Source organism: Dipteris shenzhenensis, chromosome 20 (assembly GCF_047967505.1).
Source record: "Dipteris shenzhenensis isolate YYH24624 ecotype China chromosome 20, Dip_SZ_1.0, whole genome shotgun sequence".
NCBI classification, from domain to species: Eukaryota; Viridiplantae; Streptophyta; class Polypodiopsida; order Gleicheniales; family Dipteridaceae; genus Dipteris; species Dipteris shenzhenensis.
Window position 1 is genome coordinate 19,238,742 of NC_141615.1, and position 13,451 is coordinate 19,252,192.

Consider the following 13,451-nt stretch of genomic DNA (forward strand, 5'->3'; position numbering starts at 1 on the left):
CTCACAATCTGCTCGCAAACAGAAACACACTACCAAATCTTCTTGCTAGAGCCCAATCTCTGATACCATGTAAGAAAACAATACAATGTCTGTGCTCAACAGATAACAGGATCTCATATGCAAGAGAGAAAAGTTGATAGTATGGAGAATCAAAAATTTGATTACTGTAAAATTGATACAATAGATGGCGCTGCCTCCCAGCCATGTGCTCCTATGTGAGAAGCTTTGATGGCATGCTAGAAACAGTAGAGGACAGAGGCTAGATGCTAAGGAATCAGGGTTGTTGTAGCCAGTGATGATTATGGGCTTCACAAGCTTGCTCTTGTGTAGCCACGAGTCGTAGTCGGTTAGACCCAATTGGGTGACCAATCCAGTTGGCCCAAAACGGCCGACCAGAGGTCAGTCCCAAAATAGGCCACCAAACCACATGTTAGAACCATGGCACAGAATAGAGTAATTGACCTATGGTCACCGTTCGGCCCAGAGCCATCCCGGATCCATCTCGGGCCCCACAACCCAAGAGTGGGGGCTGCCCCGAGAAATGCTCAATCTACCCTCAGTGTGGTCAGTCATGGGATGCCTTCCCGCACTTGCATGTAGCCTAGTTGACATCGTGCCAACTCTATCTAAAGTCGTCCAGCCATCAAGCGACACATGGCCCCCATCTAGTGTTCAAACCATGACCTACCGGATAACTGAGCTACTCAAATGCCTTCTCTTCAAGTAGAGTTAGCTGGTTCCCACATAGATCTAAAATTAAGAGGGGCACGGGGTCTAGCAGCTATATTCCCATTCCTGCTCATCATCTCATCTAAAATTCAGCAGAAGCTTCTACAACTTGGACCAAGGATTAAATATCTATACAGACTGTGAATGATGATATGAGTTGGGATTTGATAGATGATTGTATAAGTGCTTTAGCACAGAAAGAAAAACATGTCACTTGCACAATCATGCTTGCAGCTCTATAGTAGTAAGTATATCTTCCAAGGCCAATTGTGTTTATGTCTTTGTAGCATTCACTTTTCCATAGGCTAATTAAAGTGGTTTTTTGTACTCAAGGGGGTCACTATGCACAAACCCTATATATCACGTGCATTCAAGCCTTATTTATAAAACCCCTTATCTATAAAATTATCATGAATAAAACACACAGTACTATAAAGCCATAGAATGGTCCATCAGATGATGAGAAGAACCCTACATCAATGGGCTTTGCCTTCTTTCATCAGGGTGTTGTAACTTCCCTTTATCAAACATGTATTTCTTCATCTTTCATCAGGGTTCTGTATCTTCTCTTCATCAAACTGGTATTTATTCCTCGCTGGTGATAGGTTATTTCTTTGATCAATGGGCTTCTTCTTCCTTTCATCAGGGAGTTGTATCTTCCCTTCATCAAATAGGGGCCTTTTCTTTGCTAATGGGTTCTTCCTTTCATCAATGGTCTTCTTCTTCCTTTCATCAGGGGGTTGTGTCTTCCCTTCATCAAATAGAGGCTTCTTCTTCCTTTCATCAAGGGACTATATCCTCACTATATCTTCCCTTCATCAAAGGGAGCCTTTATTTCTATGACCAATGCACATGCCATTTGTTCTTTATTTGGATAGATAGTTCTAATAGGCAAGTAGAGTTGATCTTTGCATATAGAGGCTGCATGCTCGAACATCCCAAAGAAAAACACATTCATAGGGTGGTAACACTAGGGCCATCGAATCTGGGACTCATCTATAATGCTCCCATTGCAGAGTTTGCACGTACAACCCTGCCACATTGTAAGAGGATATTCTTTTGGTTTAACTATTATTATGAATGTCAATATCATAATATCATCCTTGTAAATGGGCAATTTGTTTCTTAATTCCTTTCTGCCCCATCTTGAGAGTGCATACATTCTCATTTAGCTCCTTTTCTTGGTTCTCACTAATGGCCTCATAAGAGGATATCTCTCTAGTTTGACTATTATGATTGTCAATATGATAGTCTCATGTTGCACATGGGTAAGCTCTTTCTTGATTTCCTCCTACTTCATCTTGAGAGTGTGAATGTTATCCTTTAGCTCCTCCACTTGGTTCTCACTCATGGCAATAGCTCTATCCAATTCTACAAGCTTTGCTACAGTTGCACCTCTTGAAATTCTTTAGCAACTTCCACATAGACCTCTCTCAAGTCCACCACAGTACTTTTGGTATCAAAGGAACAAATATGGAGAGAGGAAAGGAGAAGAGTGGAGATGAGAACAGAGGGAATAGCTAGAGAGCACACCACAAATGACTAACTGTACACTAGATTTAGTTGAAAATAAAGAATGCATATAAACTCCTTTAGGGTTAGGCTTAATATCTCCAACCCTTGTGCCTTTTAGCACTCTTTTGGTTAGTTCTATGCACATGTGATAATAAATGATGCTGACATGAATGCTCAACATCTTCCCTCAAGATCGTGTCAAACCAAGATCTTGTCGTGTTTCTCAAAAAACTCTTTCCCAAGTGGTTTGGTAAAGATGTCTGCAAGATTCTCATTGCTGTCACAATATTGCAATGTGATGTCACCAAAGTAATACTCTTTCTTTAATGAAGTTATCTCTGACATCAATATGCTTTGCCCTAGAGTCATATATTGGATTCTTGGATAATTCTTGAGCCAATTGATTATCATAATATATTATTGTTGTCTTTGACTCATCAAAGTAATCTGTTCTTGACAATAGACTTTTTAGCCACATAGCCTCACATGCACATGTTGTGAGTGCCCTATATTTTTCTTTAGTTGAAGACAAAGAAATAGTTGGCTACTTGTTTGACAACCATGATATAGCACCTTGACCAAGGGAAAATTCATATCCTAATCTCTGCATAGTCATTGTCACAGTATCCTTGGATGACTTCCTTTGTATTATATTTCAAACATTCTTGTACCTTTAATGTATCTTAATACTCGATTGGCTACATTCCAATGATACTATTTTGGATTTTCCATAAACTGTGCAGGTGAACTAATGGTATAACAAATATTTGGCCTTGTGATAGTGAGATATATAAGAGATTTGATGAGCTACCAATAGTACTTAAATCATTAATTGTAGGCTTGCTTGGATATTTTGTAAGTTTTAAACTCTGTCCCATGGGAGTGGCTTCAACCTTGCAATCTGCCATATGAAACTTCTTTAGGAGGCTATCCACATATTTCTACTGGCTCGTGAAGGTGCTTCTAAGTCTCTAAAAAACTCAATACCAAGGCAATAATGCATAAGTCTAAGACTTCTCATGTCAAACTCTATATAGATAAGTCTTGTTTTGGCTATGCATGAAAATCAATCTTGACTTTGTCCATATCTCAAAACTAGTTTGTGAGGGGACATGAATGTGAAGAGCTTGATGTAGCTTTCATGGAAGTTGAGGTGAGATATCCTTTGGAACAATGTAAGAGAGTGGAAATGATGTAACTTTGAAGAAACAATTAGTTTATACTTCGTTTTATGTAGTTGTGTTGTTTTCTTTTACTGCATTGTTTGAAAATGTTGAAAGATTTTTTTGTTTTGAAAGAAAAGTAAGCTTATAGAGGCTTTATTATAAGAAAGAGCAGTCACTATAGTCTTACTATCATGTATAATTTTCTCCAAAAGATTATTTGTAATAGATTTCAATATTGCCATAATATAATTTGTTTTGGAGCAAGATCCATCAACTTTGGCTACCAAAAGTGCAAGGGGGCCCACTGAGAATCAAGTACTATTCATTCAAAGGTTTTTGATTTATTTTGCATTCGATAATTTAGCAATGTGTCTAGTATGAAAATGTGATTTGTGTTGTTTATTTATGATTTACGAAGTCAAGTGTGCCTCTAAATTTGCTAAATGTAAGCCAATTTATTTATTGTTTGTGTGCTATCTTTATATGCGATATTAGTTTTGTTTTCTATCACTTTACAATGTATTAGTTTTCTGCAAAATATTGTTTCAAATAGATTTCGAGACGTTTGGGAGAATATTATTTTTTTTGAAGCAAAATCCATCAACTTCAGCCTCCTAGAATACAAGAGGGACCACTAAGACTTAGGTATTGTTCATTTAGAAGTTTTTTATTTATTTTACATTTGATAGTTTAACAATGTTTGTAGTATTCAAATGTGATTTGGATTTGTAGTTATTTATGATTTACAAAGTCAAGTGTGCCTCTAAATTCGCTAAATGCAAGTCAATTTATTTATTTCTTATGTGATATCTTTGTATGTGATATTAGTTTTGTTTTGTTATTAATATTATTTTTAAAAGCATGTTTGATATAGTTAGTTTAAATTTTTGATTTACTTTACATGCATAGTTTAACAATATTTGTGATATTTAATTGTATTATGTTTGTGTATTTAATGTTATTATGTTCTGTGCAATTTATTAAGTTAAGTTTCTTACTATTTTTCCCTAAGGCAAGGTAATTTTATTTATTATTCACATCATCTGTGTACGTGGTATTAGTTTTGTGTGTTGAATATATATGTTGTTTGCTGATGTCAATATTATATTATGCTAGACGTAAAGTGTATAAAACCATGGAGACCCTCAAGAAAAATAAAAAGGTAGACATCCATTTTCAAATTGATGCAGACCATTTCTAAATAGGAATGAATCCTCCTTGGCGAGTGAAAGTGATTTGGTAGCTCTTCAAAATTAAGGAAAAACACCTATGGATTTGTGGTTAGATGGGAAGATATATCCAGTAGATCCACAAAGAATAATCTGAGAAGAATTCCTCATCTACCCACTTGGCCTCAAGTGCTGAACAATTCTTAAACTTGACAAGGTATCAAGCCCCTCAATTCCATGCATGTGTGTGTGCATCCATGCATGTGTGTGTGGGGGGGTGGGGGTGCTAATTACTTAAAGTGTTGTGCAGTATCAATCGGTCCCATCCTAATTAAGCTATCAATGGGTCCCATCCTGGTTAAGATGGGCTAAGCTATTCCAAATGTCATTATTCCTATACCACCAATTGGTATCCAATTTATTCTGTCTTGCTTTAAAAAATTAAGTTTTCATAGAAACAATTAAACTTTGAGAACAAAAAAAGTCGATGTGGAAAAGACTCCTTCAACCTTTACTATTGCTTCTATAATCACTAGATTTCTCTCCTAACTAGTAGTGTCAATCTTACTTTCTTGAAGCAACTCTCTTCAATTCCCAATACTGATTTCCAAGATACTTGTTGTGAACTTAACTTTTGCTTCTCCATGTTTCTAACTATAGTGTCTCATTGGCTTGGAAGAGAAAGAAGCCCATGACTTGAGACATAACCTTGAGAGGGATTCTTTCTCTTCCTCGCCATGACCTAAGAGGCCTTCTTCTCTTTCTTCTTAACCAAGCAGAGAAAGATATAATTAACATAATGATCTAATGTAATAAGTAGAAATCTAATGAAAAAGCTAAGGAGCTAGGGAAGTAATTAAAGAGATAACATAGTTATCTAAAGTACTAAGTACAAATCTAATGAATTAGCTAAAGAGCTACTAAAGAAACAATAAAAATACCTGGATAACTAGCAAAATAGCTAGAGGACTAACTAATTGTGATTTAAAAAACTTATGAAATACCTAGAAATCTAATAAAAATAGTGCTCTCTCTCTCTCTCTCTCTCTCTCTCTCTCTCTCTCTCTCTCTCTCTCTCTCTCTCTCTCTTTCTCTCTCTCTCTCTCTCTCTCTCTCTCTCTCTCTCTCAACCTTCATAAACAAATGTATTTGGTAGTTTAGGACCGTGAATTTCATTTCAAATGGATTACAAATAGATTTATGTAAAAATTCACGTCGAATATAAAATGTCCTAATGCACTCCCATGATCATGATGATGATCATAAAAAGGATGAGTAGATAAAACATGCCTTCATTTATTCACTTGGTATATATTGTATTGATATATTTTTCTTACGAGAGTAGATGGTGTATATTGATAAGTACGAATTTTGTACAATGCATCGAATCCCAAATCATCATAACAAATATGTGAGGCCGAAATCCAAGTATAATATGTAAGAACAACTAAGGTAACAATAGAAAAACAACACCCATATGAGTTGATTCTTGTGTCACATTTGCAGATTTTGTAGTGATATTTGTTCCTTTTGGTCACATTTTGGGGCTTTTGTAGTATTTGCCCTATTTTGTCTCCATTTCAACTCTGATGTTGGAGGATTTTGAATCTATTACTAGCAGATTGTGGGATATTTTCAGATTTTCAAGTTATTTTGTCATAGTTTTCTAAATAGTTGGCTGCTTTGATATGAAATTGGAGTTTTTTCAGTGACATTGGCAAGAAATCGCACCAGATTTGATCACATTTGCAAAATTACAATCTATTTTGGGGCTTTTACCAAATTTTCCTCTTTTTGGCATAATTGCCCTCTCCAAATTTGGGGCTTTTGCCAAATTTTCTGATATATTGTATTGATATATCTTTCTTACGAGAGTAGATGGTGTATATTGATAAGTATGAATTTTGTACAATGCATCGAATCCCAAATCATCATAACAAATATGTGAGGCCGAAATCCAAGTATAATATGTAAGAACAACTAAGGTAACAATAGAAAAACAACACCCATATGAGTGGATTTTTGTGTCACATTTGCACATTTTGTAGTGATATTTGCCCCTTTTGGTCGCATTTTGGGGCTTTTGCAGTATTTGCCCTATTTTGTCTCCATTTCAACTCTGATGTTGGGGGATTTTGAATCTATTGCTAGCAAATTATGGGATATTTTCAGATTTTCAAGTTATTTTGTCATAGTTTTCTAAATAGTTGGCTGCTTTGATATAAAATTGGAGGTTTTTCAGTGACATTGGCAAGAAATCGCACCAGATTTGATCACATTTGCAAAATTACAATCTATTTTGGGGCTTTTACCAAAATTTTCCTCTTTTTGGCATAATTGCCCTCTCCAAATTTGGGGCTTTTGCCAAATTTTCTGATATTTGCAGCATTCTTTGCTTGACATAGCCAAATTTATAGAAACTTGAATATGATGTTTATAAGGCTCAAGATCTTTCTAAAGCCCAATATGTATCTAACAAAGGAGACCATCACATTCCATGATTGTATAGATTATTTCATATATCCATTCACCACTTGTGTTAATTGCCATGCATCCACGTGTTCATTATTTTAAACTAAGGCACTTCTCGATAACCATGACACCTTACCCTCAAGACATTACACAACTTTTGTGTCTCTTGGGCATCTCTCCTAAAAGAAAAACTTAAAGTTTGAAAAACAGGTCCCCCAATTTCCTTACTTTGTCCCATGCTTTGAATGCACACAGTTCATGAGTAAATGGACCAGATCTTCAAGGGCACTATTAAATCTGTGATGACAAGGCACTTCCCTATCACCATGAGCTCCATAAAACCTTAGCTTGAAGACATTCCACAATCCTTTGTGTCTCTTAGGTATCTCCCCCAAGAGAAAAAACTTAAGGTTCAAAAAAGTCCCCAATTTCCTTACTATGTCCCATAGCTACTTTGATTGCACATAACTCACAAATAAATGGACCACATCTTCAAGGTACATCTAATATAGAAGGTCCTACAAAGACCTATAAAAAACTAACCTAAACTTGCCTATATGATATCATAGCTAATACGTGCATATGGATTAATGTCCTTGCCATCACCAACTAAAAATACCAGACATCTAGTGAGGAAGATATTGTAAGAAAATAATACAACGGCTGTGCTCAACAGATAACAGGATCTCGTACGCAAGAGAGAAAACAAGATAGTATGGAGAATCAAAAATTTGATTACTGTAGAACTGATACAATAGATGGCGCTGCCTCCCAACCGTGCGCTCCTATGAAAGAAGCTTTGATGGCATGCTAGAAATAGTAGAAGACGGAGGTTGGATGCTAAGGAATCAGGGTTGCTGTAGCCAGTGATGAAATGGGCTTCACGGGCTTGCTCTTATATAGCCACCAATTATAGTCGGTTAGGCTCAATTGGGTGATCGACCCAGTCCGCCCAAAATGGCCGACTAGGGGTCGGTCTCGAAATAGGCCACCGACCATACGATAGAACCGGTGCGCAAAATAGAGGAACTAACCTACGGACACCATTCACCATTCGGGATCATTTGAGGCTCCAAACGGGCCCCGCAACTCGAGAGTGGACTACCCCGGAAAATGCTTTGTCTATCCTCACTGTGGTCAATCAAGGGATCCCTTCTCGCACTTGCATGTAGCCTAGTTGGCGGTGTGCCAACTCCATCTGAAGCCGTCCAACCATCAGGCCACACATGGTCTCCATCTGGTGTCCAAACCAGGACCTACAAGAGATAACCGAGCTACTCAAATGCCTTCTCCTCATATGGGGGGCTTACAAGTAGAGTTAGCTGGTTCCTGCGTAGTTACATGAGAGTGGAGCATTGATATCTAACACCCCCCCTCAATATCCACCTGCAAGTGAAGTTACTTTTTTGTCCCAATGCCAAGTTGATGAACATGCCTCTCCAGTAAGTCTTTTCCAAGAGCCTTCACGAAGATGTCCACAGCATTCTTTGTAGTCGGACAGTACACCAAGTCGACCTCTCCATCCATGATGAGCTCACGTACAAAGTGATATTGAATCTCAATGTGTTTTATGCGAGTGTGGAACATCGAGTTCTTTGCAATTGCCATGCAACTCTGATTGCCACATGATAACTGCGTAGGCTTGTTCTACACTGCACCCATGTCCCCCAAAATCCTCCTCAACCACACTGCCTTGCAAGAAGCAAAGCATGCAGATTTGTACTCAGCCTCAGTAGAAGAAAGAGCAACTGTGGGTTGCTTCTTGCTGACCCATGACACAGCTCCAGATCTAAGAGAAACAGTACCCTGTCACTGATCTCCTGCTGTCCACGTCTCCTGCCCAATCCGAGTCACAAAATCTGGTCAAGATGTTGCCCTTGGTATGCGTGATGCCATAATCAAGTGTGCCTTTGATGTATTTCAGTACCCGCATCCTTGCCCTCCAATGGTTCTCCCCGAGCTTATTGGAAAACCTACTTAGTACACCAATCGCAAAACTGATGTCCGACCGTGTATTGCACAGGTAAATCAAGCTGCCCACAAGCCTTTTGTACTTCACTTCGTCCACCAGTGGTGATGAATCCTCATTTGAGAGCTTTGTGTCAACCTCCATAGGGGTACCAACTGTCTTGCACTCAGCCATGCCAAATGCCTTCAGTATCTCTCCAGCATACTTCAGCTGTGAAATGAAGATCTGTTTCGGCTCCTGCCAAACTTCAATCCCCAAACAGAAATGCATCAGTCCGAGGTCTATCATTTCAAACTCTCTTCCTAGCAAATGCTTCGTCTATGAGATCTTCTCTTCATGGTTCCCTGTTATGACAAGGTCATCCACATAAAGGACCACAATCATACACCTGCCTCCTTCTCTGAAGATATACAGATTTGCATCAGATGGGCTCCTACTGAACCCGTTTTGCAGAAAGTAGGCATCAATTCACTGGTACCATGCTCGTGGGGCCTGTTTCAGCCCGTAAAGTGCCTTCTTCAGTTTGCAGACTTTATCTTCTGAACTGGGGATCTCAAAACCTAGTGGTTGTTCCACGTATACTCCTCCTTGAGATCTCCATTTAGAAAGGCGGATTTCACATCCATCTGAAACACGGGCCAACTTCCCTGGGCAGCTAAAGCCAAAACACTACGAATTGTGGTTAGTCGAGCTGTGGGAGCAAAAGTATCTTGATAATCAAAACCATGTACTTCTGCAAATCCTTTTGCCACGAGCCGAGCCTTGTACTTATCCAACGTGCCATCGGACTTGTACTTGATCTTGTACACCCACTTGGTTCCGATTACCTTGCGTTTTGGTGGTCGATCCACAAGGTCCCAAGTTTGTTCTTCATTATGGAGCCATACTCTGACTGCATAGCCTCCATCCACCTATCATCGCCCTGTACCTCTTCAAGACAATTGGGTTCATCAGCACGGATCACTTCTATCATCAAAGCATAGTTGACCAAGTGTTCCTGTGCCCTTCTTTGCTCCTCTAATCTCTTGGACTGGCGGTGCTTGGATGGTTCCTCCTCAATGGCTGGATGTTCTCTGCCGTCCAAAAGTGAGCCAAAAGCTACTTTACCCACTTCGGGAATGGCCGTTGCCGTTGTGGTTCTACAGGCTCTTCTTCATCTTCTTTGTCTTGAATCCTCCCAAGCACCGTTGGGGGAGTTCGGTCTACTATTGGTGGCGGTACTGGATGTATATCCTGGTCCTGGTTGTCTGGGAAGGAAGCATCCTCCTCCAATTAATGCGGCTGTTCTGAGAAGACCACATCGCGACTTACAATTATCTTCTTAGTAACAGGGTTATAGAGATGGTAACCCTTCGCCTCTTCACTGTAGCCCAAGAAAATACACTTCCGGCTCTTCGGTTCCCATTTGGTACTGGTAGCATCAGGGACATGCACAAAACAGTCACATCCAAAAACTCTGAAATGTGCAGCTGAAGGTTTCTTACCAGAAAAGGCTTGCAGTGGAGTCATCCCGTTCACAGCCTTCGTGTAGCTACAATTTAGGATGTAAACTGCAGTGTTACATGCTTCACTCCAGAAAGTCTTTGGCAAATCTTTCCCTTTCATCATAAATCGGCCCATTTCCCAGATGACGCACATCTTGCATTCTACTACTCCATTTTGCTGTGATGTATGTGGCGGGGGTTTCCGCCTCTTGATTCCGTGACTTTTACAGTAACTGAGAGTTCATAAATGTTGTTGCACTATGTACCTTTACCAATGACCTTTCCTTGAAGATCCAGGATCTGTGCACCATTCTTATCAAATTGAACTTTGAGATCCCGATCCGTGATCACAGAAACAAACAAGAAGTTCCTCTTGATATCTAGCACATAAAGAACATTAGACAACTATTTTACAACTCTCTAGCTTGAGAGCAATCGTACCTTTTCCTTTTGCTGGACATTTTGCATCATTGCTGACTACTACCAGGATGTCATTCCCTACCAGCTATAGAGAGGTATACCAATCCTTCCGACTGGTCATGTGGCGCGATGCACCATTGTCAATGATCCACGGTTCATCTGCAGGTACATGAACTGCATCCATGCAAATCTCCTCAATTGCGACAAACAGCTCTACTAGTACTGCTTGCACACTGTTGCTGGACTCTTTCTTTACTCCGTTCTTCTCATCTGCAATCTTCTTTCAGCACTCATTGTGCTTGTGCCCTGCCTTGTTGCAATAGAAGCACTTGATCTTCTTCTTTCTCTTTTTATCATCAGAAGAAGATGGGTTACCAGAGTCCTTACCCTTACCTTTCTTTGATCCGGTCCAGAAAGCCGAATCTTCTCCAGTCCTTGTCTCTTGATGCATCTCCTCCTCCAGAAGCATCACGCTAAAATCCTCAAAGTTGAGGGGCGGATTTCTGTTCTGCGTATTCCGCACCGTAACAAGACCGTCGTACTTTGGTGGGAGAATCCGTATGCACCTTCGTGCTAGATTCTCACTGGTGATGGTGATGCCAATCACAGTCATCTGATCGTGTAGATTCTTCACCCTGGTGATGAACTTCTTTGCTGCTTCAGACTCAGACAACTTCTCGTTCACGAGTTGAGTCTCCAGATTCTAAATCTGCATCTGATTCGTGGTCTCGTACTGATTTTTCAAGACTGTCCATGCCTCCTCTGCTGTGGTGACATGTTGAATTAACACCATGAAGGAATCACTAACACTGCAGACAATAGAATACAACGCATCTGCATTTCTTATTGTCCATGCGAGAATCTCATCCGCAGTTGGTACTATCTGTTGTCCTACATTAGCTAGATCTGGTCTCGCAATCGGCCTCACTTCCACCCCAGTAGCAGTGTCCCAAAGCTTGTATGCGCTTAGGATGGTCTTCATCTTGAACTTCCAGAGTGGATAGTTAGAGCTGTCCAACTTTTCGCTTTCGCCGAACAGTGGGATTCGCAGTCTTGCGGGCTGGGCCATCCGAGATCATCTGAGGCTCTAAATGGGCCTCGCAGTGTGGGCTACCCCGAGAAATGCTCCATCTACCCTCAGTGGGGTCAGTCAAGGTATGCCTTCCCACACTTGCATGTAGCCTAGTTGGTGGTGTGCCAACTCTATCTGAAGCCGTCCAGCCATCAGGCCACACCTGCTGGTGTCCAAACTAGGACCTACCAAATAACCGAGCTACTCAAATGCCTTCTCCTCATATGGGGGCTTTACAAGTAGAGTTAGCTGGTTTCGGCGTAGTTACATGAGAGTGGAGCATTGATATCTAATAGATATGCCATGCCACAATAACCTATTTTCTTTCTTTAAGACTTTTGGAGTATACAAGAGGGTACAGAAAACACTTGTAGGTAAGACAAAGAGAATGCATAGGCCGATAGCCAAATAGATCTTGTCTATAGATATAATAAATCTATACAAAAGTGATCTCCCAAAATGTAACGACATCACCTAGGAAAACTTTGTTGAGGTAAGACATCACTACACGCCTCATTTGTTGCATCGTCTATCGAGGATCTCCTACAAATTCCCACATGCCTACTTTGAAGCTTCCACATCTTGCTCTAGAGTGACTCATAAGCTCTTAAGATTGCCCCTGCTATAACTTGTGCTCTACTTTCCTACTAAAGAAGGCATGCACCAGGGACAAACTAAGGAATGCTCCCAATGGGTCCCCTTTATAGGCTTTGGAACTTTTTATTCTAGCTAAATAGATTGACAATATAACTGAACAGATGTAGGTATTATAGACATTAGGCCAAACTAGTCTACGTGTCTTATATCATCTTGTTGCTACTATATGACCAAATAGTATAGCTCTATAAACCAATCTACGTGCCTTATATGGTCTTATTGCTACTATATGACCAGATAGTATAGCACTATAAACCAATAGGTGGCATTCTACTTCTACTTCCATACTCTACCCTCTACCTACGTATAGCCAAATTATTCTTGATAGAATTTAAGCTAGAGATTGGAGCATAGGAAGCTAGCTGAGCTAGAGAATGAAAAAAACTTGAAGTACAGAGACGTTACAGGCGAGATGAATAGAGAGGATAAAGCCACAAAGTTGATGAGACTTTTGCACACAAAAATTTAAGTCCAATTGTATTTTAGTCTTGTATGAAACACTCTCTTAGGCTCATTTAAATAGATCCAAGAGTCTTACCCCATGTGGGTGTACAACCACACACCTATGCATGTCCACATCCACACACCTTCCACCACATAGTACATTGGCAAGATCCATGTGAGACTATTTATTACAGCGATAGCCTTTTGTGTGACTCTTACATGTGAACCATGTGCATACACTTACCCTTTACCTTAAGGGAGTTTCCCACACACCATGATTCTTTTCAACACACAAATCATTATTCTTTCAACACCCTCGCTCAATGTAGCACTTGGAGGGAGTTGCACTGACTA